Here is a 19,194-nt window from a genome sequence, read left to right as displayed (position 1 = left end):
CGAGTAAAAACACTACAAGGACTGTGTACATTCAGTAACACAATTCTATAGGGACTATGTACATTCAGTAACATAATACTACAGGGACTGTGTACATTCAGTAACACAACACTACAGGGAATATGTATATTCAGTAATGCAACACTACAGGAACTGTGTACATTCAGTAATTCAACACTACAGGGACTATGTACATTCAGTAACATAATACTACAGGGATTGTGTACATTCAGTAACACAACACTACAGGGAATGTGTATATTCAGTAATGCAACACTACAGGAACTGTGTACATTCAGTAATACAACTCTACAGGGAACTGTGTAAATTTAGTAACAGCCAACACTACACGTTCTGTGTATATTCAGTAACAACATTACAGGGACAGTGTGCATTCAGTAATGCAACACTACAGGAACTATGTACATTCAGAAATACAACAGTACAGGGAATGTTTACATTCAGCAACATAACAATACAGGGACTGTGTACAGTCAGAAACACAACACTAAAGGGACTGTGTATATTCAGTAACAACATTACAGGGACAGTGTGCATTCATTAATGCAACACTACAGGAACTGTGTATATTCAGAAATACAACAGTACAGGGAATGTTTACATTCAGCAACATAACAATACAGGGACTGTGTACAGTCAGAAACACAACACTAAAGGGACTGTGTAAATTCAGTAACAACATTACAGGGACTGTGTACATTCAGCATCGAACACGACAGGAACTGCATACATTCTATAATACAACACTACAGGGTCTGTGTACGGTCAGAAACACAACACTACAGGGACTGTGTACATTCAGTAACAATGCTACAGTGACTGTGTACATTCAGCAACACAACACTACAGGAACTGCATACATTCTATAATACAACACTACAGGGACTGTGCACATTCAGTAACGCAACACTATAGGGTTGCGTTACTAAGGAAGGATATTAGCTTGGATGATGTGGAATCTGTATGGGTAGAGCTGCGCAAAACCAAAGGGCAGAAAACGCTAGTGGCAGTTGTGTACAGACCGCCAAACCGTAGTAGTGACGTTGGGGAGGGCATCAAACAGGAAATTAAGGATGCGTGCAATAAAGGTACAGCATTATCATGGGTGACTTTAATCTATATATAGATTGGGCTATCCAAACTGGTAGTAATACGGTGGAGGAGGTTTTCCTGGAGTGTATAAGGGATGGTTTTCTAGACCAATATGTCGAGGAACCAACTCGAGAGCTGGCCATCCTAGACTGGGTGTTGTGTAACGAGAGAGGATTAATTAGCAACCTTGTTGTGCAAGGCCCCTTGGAGAAGAGCGACCATAATATGGTAGAATTCTTCATTAAGATGGAGAGTGACACAGTTAATTCAGAGACTAGGGTCCTGAACTTAAAGAAAGGTAACTTCGATGGTATGAGACATGAATTGGCTAGGATAGACTGGCAAATGATGCTTAAAGGGTTGACGATGGATAGGCAATGGCAGACATTTAAGGATCACATGGATGAACTTCAACAATTGTACATCCCTGTCTGGTGTAAAAATAAACTGGGGATGGTGGCTCAACTGTGGCTAACAAGGGATATTAGGGATAGTGTTAAATCCAAGGAAGAGGCATATAAATTGACCAGAAAAAGCAGCAAGCCTGGGGACTGGGATAAATTTAGAATTCAGCATAGGAGGACAAAGGGTTTAATTAGGAGGGGGGAAATAGAGTATGAGAGGAAGCTTGCAGGGAACATTAAAAACTGACTGCAAAAGCTTCAATAGATATGTGAAGAGAAAAAGATTAGTGAAGACAAATGTAGGTCCCTTGCAGTCAGAATCAGGTGAATTTATAATGGGGAACAAAGAAATGGCAAACCAATTGAACAAATACTTCGGTTCTGTCTTCACGAAGGAAGACACATATAACCTTCCAGAAATACTAGGGGACCGAGGATCTAGCGAGAAGGAGGAACTGAAGGGAATCCTTATTAATCAGGAAATTGTGTTCGAGAAATTGATGGGATTGAAGGCCGATAAATCCCCAGGGCCTGATAGGCTGCATCCCAGAGTATTTAAGGAAGTGGCCCTAGAAATAGTGGATGCATTGGTGGTCATTTTCCAACATTCCATAGATTCTGGATCAGTTCCTATAGATTGGAGGGTAGCTAATGTAACCCCACTTTTTAAAAAAGGAGGGAGAGAGAAAACAGGGAATTATAGACCGGTTAGCCTGACATCGGTTGTGGGGAAAATGTTGGAATCAATTATTAAAGATGTAATACCAGCGCATTTGGAAAGCAGTGATAGGATCAGTCCAAGTTAGCATGAATTTATGAAAGGAAATCATGCTTGAAAAATCTTCTGGAATTTTTTGAGGATGTAACTAATAGAGTGAACAAATAAGAACCAGTGGATGTGGTGTATTTGGACTTTCAAAAGGCTTTTGACAAGGTCCCACACAAGAGATTAGTGTGCAAAATTAAAGCACATAATATTAGGGGTAATGTATTGACGTGGATAGAGAACTGGTTGGCAGATAGGAAGCAAAGAGTCAGAAAACAGGTCATAGACACATAGAAAATAGGTGCAGGAGTAGGCCATTCGGCCCTTCAAGCCTGCGCCGCCATTCAATGAGTTCATGGCTGAACATGCAACTTCAGTACCCCATTCCTGCTTTCTCGCCATACCCCTTGATCCCCCGAGTAGTAAGGACTACATCTAACTCCTTTTTGAATATATTTAATGAATTGGCCTCAACAACTTCCTGTGGTCCAGAATTCCACAGGTTCACCACTCTCTGGGTGAAGAAGTTTCTCCTCATCTCGGTCCTAAATGGCTTACCCCTTATCCTTAGACTGTGACCCCTGGTTCTGGACTTCCCCAACATTGGGAACATTCTTCCTGCATCTAACCTGTCTAAACCCGTCAGAATTTTAAACATTTCTATGAGATCCCCTCTCATTCTTCTGAACTCCAGTGAATACAAGCCCAGTTGATCCAGTCTTTCTTGATAGGTCAGTCCCGCCATCCCGGGAATCAGTCTGGTGAACCTTCGCTGCACTCCCTCAATAGCAAGGATGTCCTTCCTCAAGTTAGGAGACCAAAACTATACACAATACTCCAGGTGTGACCTCACCAAGGCCCTGTACAACTGTAGTAACACCTCCCTGCCCCTGTACTCAAATCTCCTCGCTATGAAGGCCAACATACCATTTGCTTTCTTAACCGCCTGCTGGGTCCCTTTCAGAATGGCAGGCAATAACTAATGGGGTACCGCAAGGTTCAGTGCTGGGACCCCAGCTATTTACAATATACATTCATGATTTAGACGAAGGAGTTGAATATACTATCTCCAAGTTTGCAGATGACACTAAGCTGGGTGGCATTGTGAGCTGTGAGGAGGATGCTAAAAGGCTGCAGGGTGACTTGGACAGGTTGGGTAAGTGGGCAAATGCATGGCAGATGCAGTATAATGTGAATAAATGTGAGGTTATCCACTTTGGTGGCAAAAACTGGAAGGCAGAATATTATCTGAATGGTGACAGATTAGGAAAAGGTGAGGTGCAACGAGACCTGGGAGTCATAGTACATTAGTCATTGAAAGTTGGCATGCAGGTACAGCAGGCGGTGAAGAAGGCAAATGGCATGTTGGCCTTCATAGTGAGAGGATTTGAGTATAGGAGCAGGGAGGTCTTACTGAAGTTGTACAGGGCCTTGGTGAGACCACACCTTGAGTATTGTGTATAGTTTTGGTCTCCTAATCTGAGGAAGGATGTGCTTGCTGGAGGGAGTGCAGCGAAGGTTCACCAGACTGATTCCCGGGATAGCAGGACTGACATAAGAGAAAAGACTGGATCGGCGAGGCTTATACTCACTGGAATTTAGAAGAATGAGAGGGGATCTCATAGAAACGTATAAAATTCTGACGGGACTGGACAGGTTAGATGAAGGAAGAATGTTCACGATGTTGGGGAAGTTCAGAAACAGGGGACACAATCTAAGGATAAGGTATAAGCCATATAGGACCGAGATGAAGAGAAACTTTTTCACACAGAGAGTTGTGAACCTGTGGAATTCTCTACCACAGAAAGTTGTTGAGTCCAGTTCGTTGGACATATTCAAAAGGGAGTCAGATGTGGCCCTTACGGCTAAAGGGATCGGGGGTATGGACAGAAGGCTGGGATGGGGTACTGAGGTTGAATGATCAGCCATGATCATATTGAATGACGGTGCAGGCTCGAAGGTCAGAATGGCCTGCTCCTGCACCTATTTTCTATGTTTCTATGTTAGATGCAGGAATAATGTTCCCGATGTGGGGGAAGTCCACAACCAGGGCTCACAGTCTAAGGATAAGGGGTAAGACATTTAGGACCGACATGAGAAGAAACTTCTTCATTCAGAGAATTGTGAACCTGTTGAATTCTCTACCACAGAAAGTTGTTGAGGCCAGTTCATTAGATATATTCAAAAGAGAGTTAGATGTGGCCCTTACGGCTAAAGGGATCAAGGGATATGGAGAGAAAGCAGGAATGGGGTACTGAAATGCATGATCAGCCATGATCATATTGAATGGTGGTGCAGACTTGAAGGGCAGAATGCCCTACTCCTGCACCTATTTTCTATGTTTCTATGTTTCTATGTCTGTGCACTTTCAGTAACACAACACTACAGGGACTGTGTACATTCAGTAATGCAATAGTACAGAGAATGTGTATATTCAGTAAAGCAATTCTACAGGGACTGTGTATATTCAGTAACAGTGAACACTACAGAGAATATGCACATCGAGAAACAATACTACACGGACTGTGTACACTTATTAACGCAACACTACAGGCACAGCGTGCGTTCATTAACGCAACACTACAAGGACTGTGTATATTGAATACCAACACCATAAGGACAGTATACAGTCATAAATACAACATTACAGGGACTGTGTACATTCAGAAATACATCACTACAGGGACTGTACATGCAGTAACACCACAGGGACTGTGTACATTCAGTAACAACGCTACAGAGACTGTGTACATTCAGTAACATTCAACACTACAGGCACTGTGTGCATTCAGTAACACAACACTATAAGGACTATGTATATTCAGTAACACAACACTACAGAGACTGTGTATATTCAATAACATTCAACACTACAGGGACTGTGTACATGCAGTAACAGTCAACACGATAGGGACTGTGTACTTCCAGTAACACATCACTAGAGGAATAGTTTACCTTCAGTAACAATACTACAGCAACTGTGTACACTCAGGAACACAATTCTACAGGGACTATACTAACAGTGAACACTACATCGAGTAACAACACAACAGGGACGGAGTACATTGAGTAACCCAGCTACAGGTACTGTGTACATTCAGTAATGCAATACTACAGGGAATATATTCAGTAACAGTCAACACTGCAGAGACTGTGTACATTCAGTAACAGTCAACACTACAAGGACTGTGTATATTCAGTAACACAACATTACAGGGACAGTCTGCATTAATTAACTCAACACTACAGGGAATGTGTACATTGATTACCAACACTACAAGGACAGTATACAGTCAGAAACGCAAAACTACAGTGACTGTGTACATTCAGAAATACAACACTACAGGGACTATGTATATTCAGAAATATAACACTACGGGGACTGTGTACATTGATTACCAACACTACAAGGACAGTACACAGTCAGAAACGCAATACTACAGGGACTGTGTACATTCAGATATACAACACTGCAGGGACTGTGTACGTTCAGTAACAACACCACAGAGATTGTGTACATTCAGTAACAGTCAACACTACAGGGACTGTATACATTCAGTAACACAATTATACAGGGACTATACTAATAGTGAACAATACAGAGAATGTGTACATCGAGAAACAACACTACAGGGACAGTGTACATTGAGTAACAACACTACAGGGACTGTGTATATTCAGTAACAGTCAACACTACAGGGACTGTGTACATTCAGTAACACAACACTACAGGGATTGTGTACACTCAGTAACAACACTACAGGAATTGTGTACATTCAGTACCACAACTCTACAGGGACTGTGTAAATTTAGTAACAGTCAACGCTACAACTTCTGTGTATATCCAGTAACAACATTACAGGGACAGTCTGCATTCATTAACGCAACATTACAGGACTGTGTACATTGAGAAATACAACGATATAGGGAATGTTTACATTCAGCAACACAACAATACAGGGACTGTCTACATTCAATAACACAACACTACAGGATCTATGTACACTCAGTAACACAACACTACAGGAACTGCATACATTCAATAATACAACACTACAGGGACTGTGTACATTCAGAAATGCAATACTACAGGTAATGTGTATATTCAGTAACGGATCTCTACAGGGACTGTGTATATTCAGTAACAGTGAACACTATAGAGAATATGCACATCAAGAAACAATACTAAACAGACTGTGTACACTCATTAACACAACACTACAAGGACTGTGTACATTCAGTAACACAACATTACAGGGACAGTGTGCATTCATTAACACAATGCTACAGGGACTGTGTACACTCAGTAACACAACAATACAGGGACTGTGTACATTGAGTAATAACACTACAGGGACTGTGTACGTAAGAACATAAGAAATAGGAGCAGGAGTAGGCCATTGGCCCCTCGAGCATGCTCCGCCATTTAATAAGATCATGGTTGATCTGATCTAGGGCTCAGCTCCACTTCCCTGTCCTCTCCCCATAACCCTTCATTCCCTTATCATTCAAAAATCTGTCTAACTCCATTTTAAATATATTCAATGACCCAGCCTCCATAGCTCACTGGGACTGAGAATTCCACAGGTTTATGACCCTCTGAGAGTAGAAATTTCTCCTCATCTCAGTTCTAAATGGGCAGCACCCTGTTCTGAAATGAGTTCTAGATTCCCCCACGAGTGGAAACATCTTCTCTGCATCTACATTGTTGAGCTCCCTCAGTATCAATAAGATCACATTTAATTAACGCAATACTACAGGGACTGTGTACATTCAGTAACAGTTAACACTCAAGGGACTGTGTACATTCAGTAACACAACACTAGAGGGACTGTGTACACTTAGTAACACAACACTACTTTGACTGTGTACATTCAGTAACAACACTACAGAGACTGTGTACATCCAGTAACAAAACACTACAGGGACTGTGTACATTCAGTAACAGTCAACACTACAGGGACAGTGTACATTCAACAATAGGATACTACAGGGAGTGTGTACACGCAGTAATACAACACTACAGGGACAGTGTACACTTAGTAACAGTGAACACTACAGGGACTGTGTACATTCAGCAATAGGGCACTACAGGGACTGTGTATACTCAGTAATACACTACTACAGGGACTGTGTACATTCAGTAACAGTGAACACTACAGAGAATGTGTACATCAAGTAGCAATACGACAGGGTCTGTGTACATTCAGAAACACGACATTACCGGGGCAGTGTACATTCAGAAACACAACATTACAGAAACAGTGTACATTCATTAACGCAACACTACAGGGACTGTGTACCTTCACTAATGCAACACTACAGGGACAATGTACATTCAGTGACACAACACAACAGGGACCATGTACATTCAGTAACGCAACACTACAGGGACTGTGTACCTTCAGTAAAAGTCAACATTACAAGGACTGTGTACATTCTGTTACACAACTCTACAGGGACTGTGTATATTCAGTAACAGTGAATACTACAGAGAATCTGTACACCGGGTAACATCAGTAAAGGGACTGTGTACATTGAATAACAAAATACTACAGGGACTGTGTACATTCAGCAATAGGACACTACAGGGAGTGTGTACACTGAGTAATCCAACATTACAGGGACTGTGTACATTCAGTAACAACACTACAGAGACTGTGTACCTTCAGAAACACAACACTACAAGGACTGTAATGTTCAGGAACACGTTACAGGGACAGCGTACACTCAGTAACAGTGAACACTACAGGGACTGTGAACATTCAGCAACAGGACACTACAGAGACTGTGTATACTCAGTAATACAAACTACAGGGACTGTTTACATTCAGTAACACAATACTACAGGAACTGTGTACATTCATTAACGCAACATGACAGGGACTGTGTGCATTCAGTAACACAACACTACAGGGCCTGGCACACTTAGTAACACAACACTAGAGGGACTGCGTACACTCAGTAACACAACACTACAACGACTGTTTATATTCAGTAACAGTAAAGACTACAGAGAATGTGTACATCGAGTAGCAAAACTACAAGGACTGTGTACATTCATTAACGCAACACAACAGGGACAGTGTACATTTAGTAACAACTCTATAGGGACTGTGTACATTCAGTAAAAGTCAACATTACAAGGACTGTGTACATTCATTTATACAACTCTACAGGGACTGTATATATTCAGTAACAGTGAACACAGTAGAGAATGTGTACATCGGGTAACGACACTACAGGGACTGTCTACATTCAGTAACAGTGAACACTACAGAGAATGTGTACATCGAGTAGCAACACTAAAGGGTCTGTGTACATTCAGAAACACAACATTACAGGGACAGTGTACATTCATTAATGCAACACTACAGGGACGATATACATTCAGTAACATAATACTACAGGTCTGTGTTCATTCAGTAAAAGTCAACATTACAAGGACTGAGTACATTCTGTTACACAACTCTACATGGACTGTGTATATTCAGTAACAGTGAACACTACAGAGAATCTGTACACCGGGTAACAGCAGTACATGGACTGTGTACATTGAGTAACAAAACACTAGCTGGACTGTGTACATTCAGCAATATGACATTACAGGGAGTGTGTACACTCAGTAATACAACACTATAGGGACTGTGTACATTCAGTAACAAAACACTACAGGGACTGTGTACATTCATTAATGCAACATGACAGGGACTGTGTACATTCAGTAACACAACACTACAGGGCCTGGTGCACTTAGTAACACAACACGACAAGGACTGTGTACACTCAGTAACACAACACTACAACGACTGTTTATATTCAGTAACAGTAAACACTACAGAGAACGTGTACATTGAGTAGCAACTCTACAGGGACTGTGTAAATTCAGTAACAGTCAACATTACAAGGACTGTGTACATTCATTAACACAACTCTACAGGGACTGTATATATTCAGTAACAGTGTACACGGTAGAGAATGTGTACATCAGGTAACAACACTACAGGGACCGTGTACATTAAGTAACAACACTACAGAGACTGTGTACATTGAGTAATAATGCTACAGAGATTGTGTTCATTCAATCACAAAACACTACAGGGACTGTGCACATTCAGTCACACAACATTACAGGGACAGTGTATACTTAGTAACACAACTCTACAATGACTGTTTATATTCAGTAACAGAGAACACTACAGAGAATGTGCACATCGAGTAGCAACACTACAGGGATTGTGTACATTGAGCAACAACACAGCAGAGACTGTGTACAATGAGTATCAATGCTACAGGGACTATGTTTAGTAATGCAACACTACAGGGACAGTGTACATTCATGAACACAACTCTACAGGGACCATGTACATTAATTAATGCAACACTATAGAGAATGTGTACACTCAGTAACACAAAACTACAGGGACTGTGTAGATTCAGTAACGCAACACTACAGAGACTGTGTACATTCAGTAACGCAACACTACAGGGACTGTGTACATTCAGTAACGCAACACTACAGGGACTGCGTACATTCAGTAAAAGTCAACATTACAAGTACTGTGTACATTCAGTAACACAACTCGACAGGGACTGTATATATTTAGTAACAGTGAACACTGCAGAAAATGCGTACATCGGGTAACAACACTACAGGGACTGTGTACATTCACTAACGCAACACTACAGGGACTGTGTACATTCAGTAACAGTCAACACTACAGGGACTGTGTACATTCAGTAACGCAACACTACAGGGACTGTGTACATTCAGTAACAGTTAACACTACAGGGACTGTGTACATTCAGTAACAGTCAACACTACAGGGACTGTGTACATTCAGTAACAGTCAACACTACAGGGACTTGTGCATTTAGTAACACCCAACACTACTGGTCCTGCAGCCTGCTCCGGACTGCTCGACGCCAGACTGAAAAGCTGCCTCTCATTTAGGCTGACTTCGGGGCTGGGATCTTTACCGGGCCAAAAGATGCCTGCTATGGGTCTCAAACTCCACAGCCTGCGGGGAAACCCGGACTTCCAGGTTTTCTCTCTGAAACTCTGTCCCCGTCCACACTCCCACCCTGCACCCCACCTATGTAATCCGCCCCTGTTAATATCCAAGCCAAGGAGGCTGTTCCCTTTCTGACTGGTGTTGGGAAGGTTACCCACCTTGGTTCAATAACCCTTAAAACACAAATCTCTCAACTGAGTTTTGACATTTTCAATTGACCCCCAGCATCCACAGCATTGTGGGGGAGAGAGTTCCAGATTCCTACCACCCGTTGTTTGAAGAAGTGCTTCCTGACATCACCGCTCAATGGCCTGGCTCTAAGTTTTACAGATATGCTCCCTTGTTCTGGAGTCACTCACCAAAGGAAATAGTTTTGCTCTATCTGCCCTATCAAGTCCTTTAGTCATCTTCAACACAATTCAATTAGATCGCCCACTTAATCTTCTATACACGATGTAAGCTGTGTCTCTGTGGGTGGCACCCTCACTTCTGAGTCAGAAGGTTGTGGGATCAAGTCCCACTCCAGAGACTTGAGCTCAAAAGTCTAGGCTGGCACTCCAGTGCAGTGCTGAGGGAGCGTTGCACTGTCAGAGGTGCCGTCTTTCGGTTGAGACTTTAAACCGAGGTCCCATCTGCCCTTTAAAAGAGCAGAGGAGTTATCCTCGGTTGTTGTCCTGGCCAATATTCATCCCACAATCAGCATAACAAGAACAGATTATGTGGTCATTATCACATTGTTGTTTGTGGGAGCTTGTTGTGTGCAAATCGACTGCCATGTTTCCCACATTACAACAGTGACTACATTGGCGTGGTCCCGGCCTGCAAGACCATCAGCAAGCTGGGGCCATTAGAGGGAGCAATGTGCGGCGGCATACCACTACAGGGAGCAGCGCGTGCTGCTGCAGGAGGGCGACGGCTGACTGCAGTGCGGGCAGGTACAGCAGGAGTGACGAGGTTGGGGCGAAGGAGCGGCGAGAGTTCGTAGAGGGATGTGATCGGGGCCCAGGAGATGCGTGCGTTTGGGGCTCACAAGAGGCGAGGGCCCAGGGGCAGCACAGACCAGCCTACACCGATATTTGTGCGCACTTGGTCCGTGCAGCAGAGCTGGTCTCCAGTCGTCCTGGTTAATCCTTGCCACTGGATAAAGGCCTAGCTCTGTCAAGCCCGTGTGGTGGCTGATGTGCAACGGCCACCACACGTTAAAAAAATCCACGCACAGGCATCATCCACCCTTCAAGATTTAGATCGGGATCTGGAATATTAGGTCCTTATTGAAACACCTGTGAACTCATCACTTTTCGGCGTGGAAGCAGGTCATCCTCGTTTTGAGTGACTGCCTATGATGATGACATCCTCAAAAGTACTTCATTGGCTGCAAAGCGCTTTGGGATGTACGGTGGTCAATGAAAGGTGCTATATAAATGCAAGTCTTTCTTTTCTTTTCTACTCAACCAGGATTGGTCGATCCTGGCCTCCAGTCACTGATATGATGTCAGTGCCTCCCTTTGGGCTGTCGAGGGTTAACAGCGTCTCCCCTGTGCCAGAGCCGCTGTTCAGTGTCAGCCCTGGTTTACATGCCTTCCCGATTAGCTGCAGTGTGTAGCTCCCGCCTCCTGCGACAAGTACAACTGACCCCTGATTCCCTCTTCGGCAGGAGCTGCTAGGCAATGTGCATCGAGCTGGAAATGGAACGTAGAAACAGGCCACAAGGTGTGAGGCCTGAATCTGTGTAAAGGACTGGAACTCATTGGCCCGGCTGCTCTGGGACTCCGAGACTAGACTGATTTTATTCATTTGTTTGGTTTTGCTTTGTGACGTGTGGGCACATTTTAATTTTCCCGAGCAATGTCAGCAGATAATCGGGCGCATTTCATAATCATGCACTATATTTTTTTAAACTTTATTTGTGTTTGCCCCATTCCTCCCTCCTTCACCGCCCCCTCCCCCCCCCCACCTCCCCCCACCTTAACCCTGAAAGCACCGACTCTTTTTGGGAGGCAGTGGACCCTCTGGTCACTGCTCTTTGCGTGAGTGTCAGCGGGCTATTCGACTGTGGGGAATGTCATAGCCAAGCCCTATCCTGCCATCGTCATCTACACGCACTTTCCAGCAAGGCCGGGGAAGGGTGGCAGGGAGTGTGGGGGAGTATGTGATCAAATAGTAATGAGGAGCGGGAGCCCAGCTGATTTTGGCCTGCTCCCTTGCTAACCCGGGGGGGGCGGGGGGATGCCAGCTGTGGCACACCAATGCCCAAGGAGTCAAATTTAGCCAAGGTCAGCTAACTCCACACATGCCAGGAATCAAATGTGATCTGTATGGCTCAGTAACTCACTGAATAAAAAACATTGAACAATATGTGATGCCTGTAAATCTTTTGAACGTTTTATTTAAATTGACTTTGCCCTGACACACACCAGAGGCATAGAGTAACAAAAGCAAGGAAGTTATGCTACACCTTTATAAATCACTGGTTCGGCCCCAGCCAGAGTATTGTTTCCAATTCTGGGCGCCACAATTTAGGAAGGATGTCAAGGCCTTGGCGAGGGTGCACAGCAGATTTACTAGAATGGTACCAGGGATGAGGGCCTTCTAGTTATGCGGAGAGATTAGAGAAGTTGGGATTGTTCTCCTCAGAGCAGAGAAGGTTAAGAGGAGATTTAATAGAAGTGGTCAAACGTTACGAAGGATTTTGATAGAATAAATAAGGGGAAACTGTTTCAACTGTGAGGAGGGTCGGTAACCAGAGGACACAGATTTAAGATCATTGGCAAAAGAACCAGGGGGGAGATGAAATCATAGAAATTTACAGCACAGAAGGAGGCCATTTCGGCGCATTGTGTCTGTGCCGGCCGACAAAGAGCTATCCAGCCTAATCCCACTTTCCAGCTCTTGGTCCGTAGCCCTGTAGGTTACTTCAAGTGCACATCCAAGTATTTTTTTTAATGTGGTGAGGATTTCCGCCTCGACCATCCTTTCAGGCAGTGAGTTCCAGACACCCACCACCCTTTGGGTGAAAAAAAATTGCCTCAAATCCCCTCTAAACCTACAACCAATTATTTTAAATCTACGCCCCCTGGTTATTTTTACTTATCAAGTTGCTGCGATCTGGAATCCACTGAAAGGGTGGTGGAAGCAGATTCAATAGTAACATTCAAAGAGGAATTGGTCATATACTTGAAAAAGGAAAGAAATTGCTGAGCTATGGAGAAAGTGCAGGGGAGTGGGGCTAATTGTGGTTCTTTCAAAGAGCCAGCACAGGCATGATGGCTTTCTTCTAGAAACATAGAAAACAAGTGCAGGAGTAGCCATTCGGCCCTTCAAGCCTGCACCACCATTCAATATGATCACGGCTATGTTGTATGAATCTATGATGTAGGTCCCCATAGACGTCAGCACCTTCAGGAGAGGGGAGAGAACAGGGACAAAATGCACCTTCCAGGACAGATGAGCAATCAGTGAGTGGGGTGAAGAAGCAAAGGAGAAAGGAACAAAGAATGGAGCAGGGTGGCAGAGAGAGGGACATGGGAAGGAGAGAGAGAGAGAGAGAGAGAGCGAAAGGAAGGAGAGAGAGGGAGAGAGAGAAAGGGAGAAAAGAAAGGAGAGAGAGAAAAATGAATTAATGAGAGGAATTTAGATTAAGAACGAGAAAAGAGACTGGACTGAAAGAAAGAATAAAAAGACGGAAACTTAATTACTGAATGAGAGAAAGAAGCAAAAGAAGAGAGAAAGGAGGAATAAAAGAGAGAAAACATTAATTAAAGAATGAGAAAAAGGAACACAGGGGAATTATTGAAACAGAAGACAAGGGAGAAAGAAGAAATGAAAGAGAAAGAAGGATTGAGAGAGAGAGGGAAAAAAGTAAAGAAATAATAAGGGATAGAGAGAAAGAGGGATAAAAGAAAGAAGGAAGGAAAGAAAGTTGGAAACACACCAGATATTTTAAGATCCTGAACTGAACCATTTGGTGAGTTGAAGGCTTCAGGCCCTTGTGTCATTAACCCCTGGGATACTTTCATATTACGAGCGCAATTGAAGATCGCAAGTCATTGGCTACGCGTAGCTCAGCGTAAAATTGAACTGTACTCTTCTAAAAAAATTTCACTTGGAAATCCCGCTGTGGCATCGGGAGGTGAAATCACTTGTTGGTTCGGGCGGGCGGGGCGGGGGAACTGCGAGCCTGTCTTGTCAGTTTGAATGAGATGACTTTGTTTTTGGCACTGCCGGCCCATCCCGGGCTGCAGTTAATGATGCCGCAGCTTGTTCATCCCCAGGTAAATGACAGAGTTGTCAGGAATGTTGCTGAGTGCTGGCCTCGGTGGCGGGGGGGGTGGGCGACGAGGCTTCCTCCTGCTCCTGCCCGCCCACCCCCCCGCTGTGCCGGCCTGAATGCCCATTGCCGGGAGCCTAGCAACCGGCAGAGAGGCTCGGTCGCTTGGAATGCCAGTGGGTTTTTTTTTGTTGGCCGGGTTCTGGTGGGACTCGGGTGGGGCCCTCCCCTCCCCCTCCCACTCCCCCTCCCCCCCGACGGTGCGAGGAGAATGAGACTTCAGGAGCCGTGGCTCCAGAGAGGAGAAGAATTAGCTCTCTCAGCAAAGGGGTCAGGGAGGAGGGGTCAGGCGGGGGGTGGGCTCACTGATTGACAGGCTTGTAAAGGCAGAGAGGAGGGAGAGAGGAAAGCTGCTCTCAGAAAGCAGGCTAACGAGACATTTAACTTGTAATTAATATTAAAATAACACCGTGCCCAATTCTTCAGATTACTTTCCTTTAAAGGGGACATTGAAACACACAACTTTTTTTTTGTACTCAAAAGTCACGTTAATTTATAAAAATATTCCACGGTTTTTTTTAGGTAACGTTCTCTTGTCCGGTGGACCATGCCATTGGAGCTTGCTTCTCTCCAGATGATGTTATAGACAAGTACAATCATACCGCATAGAAGGAGGCCATTTGGCCCATCGTGCCTGTGTCAGATCGCTGAAAGAGCTGTCCAATTACTCCCACTCCCCTGCTCATTCTCCCAAAATTCTGCAAATTTCTCCCCTTCAAGTATTTATCCAATTCCCTTTTGAAAGTTGCTACTGAATCTGCTTCCACCACCCTTTCAGGCCGTGAATTCCAGATCATAATCACTCAATGCATTAAAAAAAGCCTCTCCTCATCTCCCCTACATAAGAACATAAGAAAGAGGATCAGAAGTAGGTCATTCGGTCCCTCGAGCCTGCTCCGCCATTCAATAAGATCATGGCTGATCTGATCTTGGCCTCAACTCCACTTTCCTGCCTGTTCCCCCATAACCCTCGACTCCCCTGTATTTCAAAAATCTCTGCGTTGAATATATTCAATGACCCAGCCTCCACAACTCTCAGTGGTAGAGAATTCCAAAGATTCACGACCATCAGAAGAAATGGGCGATCCTTTATTCTGAAACTATGCCCCCTAGTTCTAGATTCCCCCCCAAGGGGAATCATCCTCTCAGCATCCTCTAGTTCTTTTGCCAATTACCTTATACCTGTGTCCGCTGGTTATCGACCCTCCTGCCAGTGCAAATGGTTTCTCTCTACGTACTCTATCAAAACCTCTCGTAATATTGAAATCCTCTATTAAATCTCCTCTTAATCTTCTTTACTCTATTGAGAACCATTGGCAGTTGAGGAGTTGGCTGACTGGGAGTTAATCCTGGGCAGTCAGACCCCAACACCCAACATCCCCCACCCAACCTACCCTCTGAGGGAGAACATTGTGGCAGCTCATTCTCGATGTGTTTTGGACAGGAATTTCCTCAGGGAATTCTCCCGATGAGTCGGTGTAACGGTTCAACGCAAATGCAGGATGAATTGCAGAAACCAGGGTCTTCCGCAAAATTACACTGGCCGGTCGGGAGAATCGCCCCTCCGAGGAAATTAGCGGCGATTGTTTTAATCAGAACACGAGCGCGCTTCCTCTAGGCATTCCTTCCCTTTAAGTATATACTTGACAGGAGACCATTTCTCTGGTAAAGTAGAATTTTTGTTATCAAGAAGATAGGCTGGGTTTGCTTTCTTTAGAACAGAGGAGACTGAGGGGAGACCTCAGTGTGTAAAATTATGAGGGGCCTAGATAGAGATGATAAGAAGGACCTATTTCCCTTAGCGGAGGTGTCAACAACCAGGGGGCATAAATTTAAAGTAATTAGTAGGAGGTTTAGAGGGGATTTGAGGGGAAATTTCTTCACCCAGAGGGCGGTGGTGGTCTGGAACTCACTGCCTGAAAGGATGGTCGAGGCAGAAGCCCTCACCATGTTTAAAAAGGACGTGGATGTACACCTGAAGTGCCGTAACCTACAGGGCTATGGACCAAGAGCTGGAAAGTGGGATTAGACAGGGTAACTCTTCGTTGGCCGGTGCGGATTGATGGACCGAAATGGCTTCCTTCTATGCTGTAATTTTCTATGGTTCCTGGACAGGGCAGTGGATTAGTACTTCAGCTCTGGGGCTTGGGTACAAACCCAGCCCAAAGGATGTAAAGGTCCGATATGAAACGGGATTGGGGAGAGGGAAGACATAATCAGTCCACAGCACTGTATAGCACAGTTTGGCAACCTCACTCAGCAAGAAATGGTACAAAGCAGGAAGTGACGCACTGGTGCTAGTAGGGGGCACTGTTATGCGATCAGACTTAAAGCACACTGTTGGTTTCAATTAGCACTTTAAGTTTGAAGACTTCCAGTTACAGAAAGCAGCTCAGATACCTCCGTCCATCTGTCTCTATTATCTGCCTCTCTCTTTTGCCACTTCAGAGGCTTAAGCACAAAATCTAGGCGGACACCCCTGAGCGCTACTGAGGGAGTGCTGCACTGTCAGAGATGCCGTCTTTCGGATCTGACATTAAACCCCATTTGTCCTCTCAGGTGGATATAAATGATCCCATGACTCTATTTTGAAGAAAAGCAGGGAAGTTATCCCCAGTGTCATGGCCAATATTTATTCCTCAATCAACATGACAAAAAAAAACACATTATCTGGTTGTTATCACATTGCTGTGGGAGCCTGCTGTGCGCAGATTGGCTGCTGCGTTTCCCACATTAAAACAGTGACTACACTCCAAATAGTACTTCCTTGATTGTAAAGTGCTTGGGTTGTCCTGAGGTTGTGAAAGGTGCTATATAAATGCAAGTTCTTTATTTCTTTCTCTCTCCCCCAGCTATATGTCTGTCTGTTTATCTCTAACTCTTGTGTCTGTACTTCTCCCCCTCTTGCTCTGTTCTCTCTCCATGGGGCAGGGACAGATTTCCCTTGCGTGTAAAACAATTGTAAATCCATTCTTTCTACATGGTTTTATGATTTTAGCACACATAGCACACAACAGTTCTTCTCCCAATGTGTCCAGTTGACTGTCTCTGTCTCTGTTTTAATGGGTCTCATTCTTTCTGTGTATCATTTTCTTCTTCATACACACTCAGTTTGTCTCTCACCATTGTTCTTTCTACTGTGTCACCCTCTCCCCCCAACTGTCTTAGTGTCCAACTATCTCACTGTCTGTCGCTACTGATGTCTTGCCCTCTGCATGCGTGTCTCTCTTGCTCTCTCTAATTCTATCTCCTACTGTTTCCGTCTCAATCTCTGTCTCTCACTGTCTTTCTTGCCTCCTACCTCTTTCTCTCTCTCTCTGTCTTCTCAATCACACTCTCTGTCTCTTTCTCTTCCTCCCTTGCTTTTTCTCTCTCTTCGTCGTTCTCTCTGCCTCTCACTCTCCTTCTCACTTTCCCTCTTTGTTTATATTTCTTTCTCACTTTCACTATCTTTTCCTCTCACACTCTCTTTCACTATGACTGTTTCTCCCCCTCCCTCTCTGTATCTGACCTACTTTCTCACTATCACTCTCTCCCTCTCTCGCTCTCTCCATCTGTCTCTCTCCCTCTCGCTGTCTCTATATCTCGCATTATCTCTCTCTATCTGTCTCTCTCTGTCACCCTCTCTCTTACTATCTCTCCCGCTGTCAGCCTCTCTCTCTCGCTCTCTTTCTCGGTCTCCCCATCTCTCAGCCTCTCTCACACTGTCTTTCTTTCTCTCATTCTCTCACTGTCTCTCTCTCTCTCGCTGTCTTTCTTTCTCTCATTCTCTCACTGTCTCTCTCTCTCGCTGTCTCTGTCCCCCTCTCTCTCTCTCATGCTGTCTCTCTCTCTCTCATTCTCCATCACTACCTCTCTCTCTCGCTGTCTCGTCCTCTATCTCTCCCTCACGCTGTGCCTCATTCTCTCTCTCATTCTCTCACTGTCTCACTCTCTCTCTTGCTGTCTCTCCCTCTCAGTCCCCCTCTCTCGCATTCTCTCAATCCATCTCTCTCATACCATCTTTCTCCTTCTCTAACCGTCTCTCTCTCTCGTGCACTCTCTCTCCCTTTCTCGCTGTCTCTAGTTCCCTGGCGTGTCCTGGTGGAAGCTGCCAGCGTATTACCTTACACTCAGACAATGGGTGAGGTTGAAGGGACGGCGCATTGGCCTTGATGCACAAACAAAGCCAAACCGCACTGTTGCCCAAATCCAGTTCAGGTTTCACTCTGTATTTGAATACTTGTTTGTTTAATCTCTTTCTGTTTCTAAAATTACACACACGCATATCCTAAAGAATTCACTTCAGCAGAATGAACCCTTTAATCCCATCCACAGCTGACAGGGCAGCATTTTTTTTTTAGGAACTTGTAATTTAGCAACTTGGTCGGTGTTACTGAGAAATTAGCCCACCCTCAGTGATTTCTCCCTTGCTTTTTCTCCCCCTCTAATTCCTAGCCCTCCTCTCCTGAAGTTGCGGAACCATCCTGGGAGCAGGAGGAGCCCTCTGTTACCTCACCGTTCCTCACGTGACAGCGAGTGTCACCAGGCTCTTCACTCATGGTGGGGTGTGACTTCCGATTTCCCTAT

The 19,194-nt window shown here is 44.5% G+C and overlaps 1 protein-coding gene across 1 annotated transcript in view; it reads right to left on the bottom strand.

The window, feature by feature from the left end:
* The window catches only part of LOC139269167 (LIM homeobox transcription factor 1-alpha-like), a 495,303-nt gene that overhangs the window by 336,647 nt on the left and 139,462 nt on the right, over positions 1–19,194 (bottom strand). The gene's annotated exons all lie outside the window — the stretch shown is intronic.

Source organism: Pristiophorus japonicus, chromosome 8 (genome assembly GCF_044704955.1).
Source record: "Pristiophorus japonicus isolate sPriJap1 chromosome 8, sPriJap1.hap1, whole genome shotgun sequence".
NCBI lineage: Eukaryota > Metazoa > Chordata > Chondrichthyes > Pristiophoridae > Pristiophorus > Pristiophorus japonicus.
The sequence above is the reverse complement of the archived record's forward strand: the minus strand, read 5'-3'. Positions and strand labels throughout refer to the sequence as shown.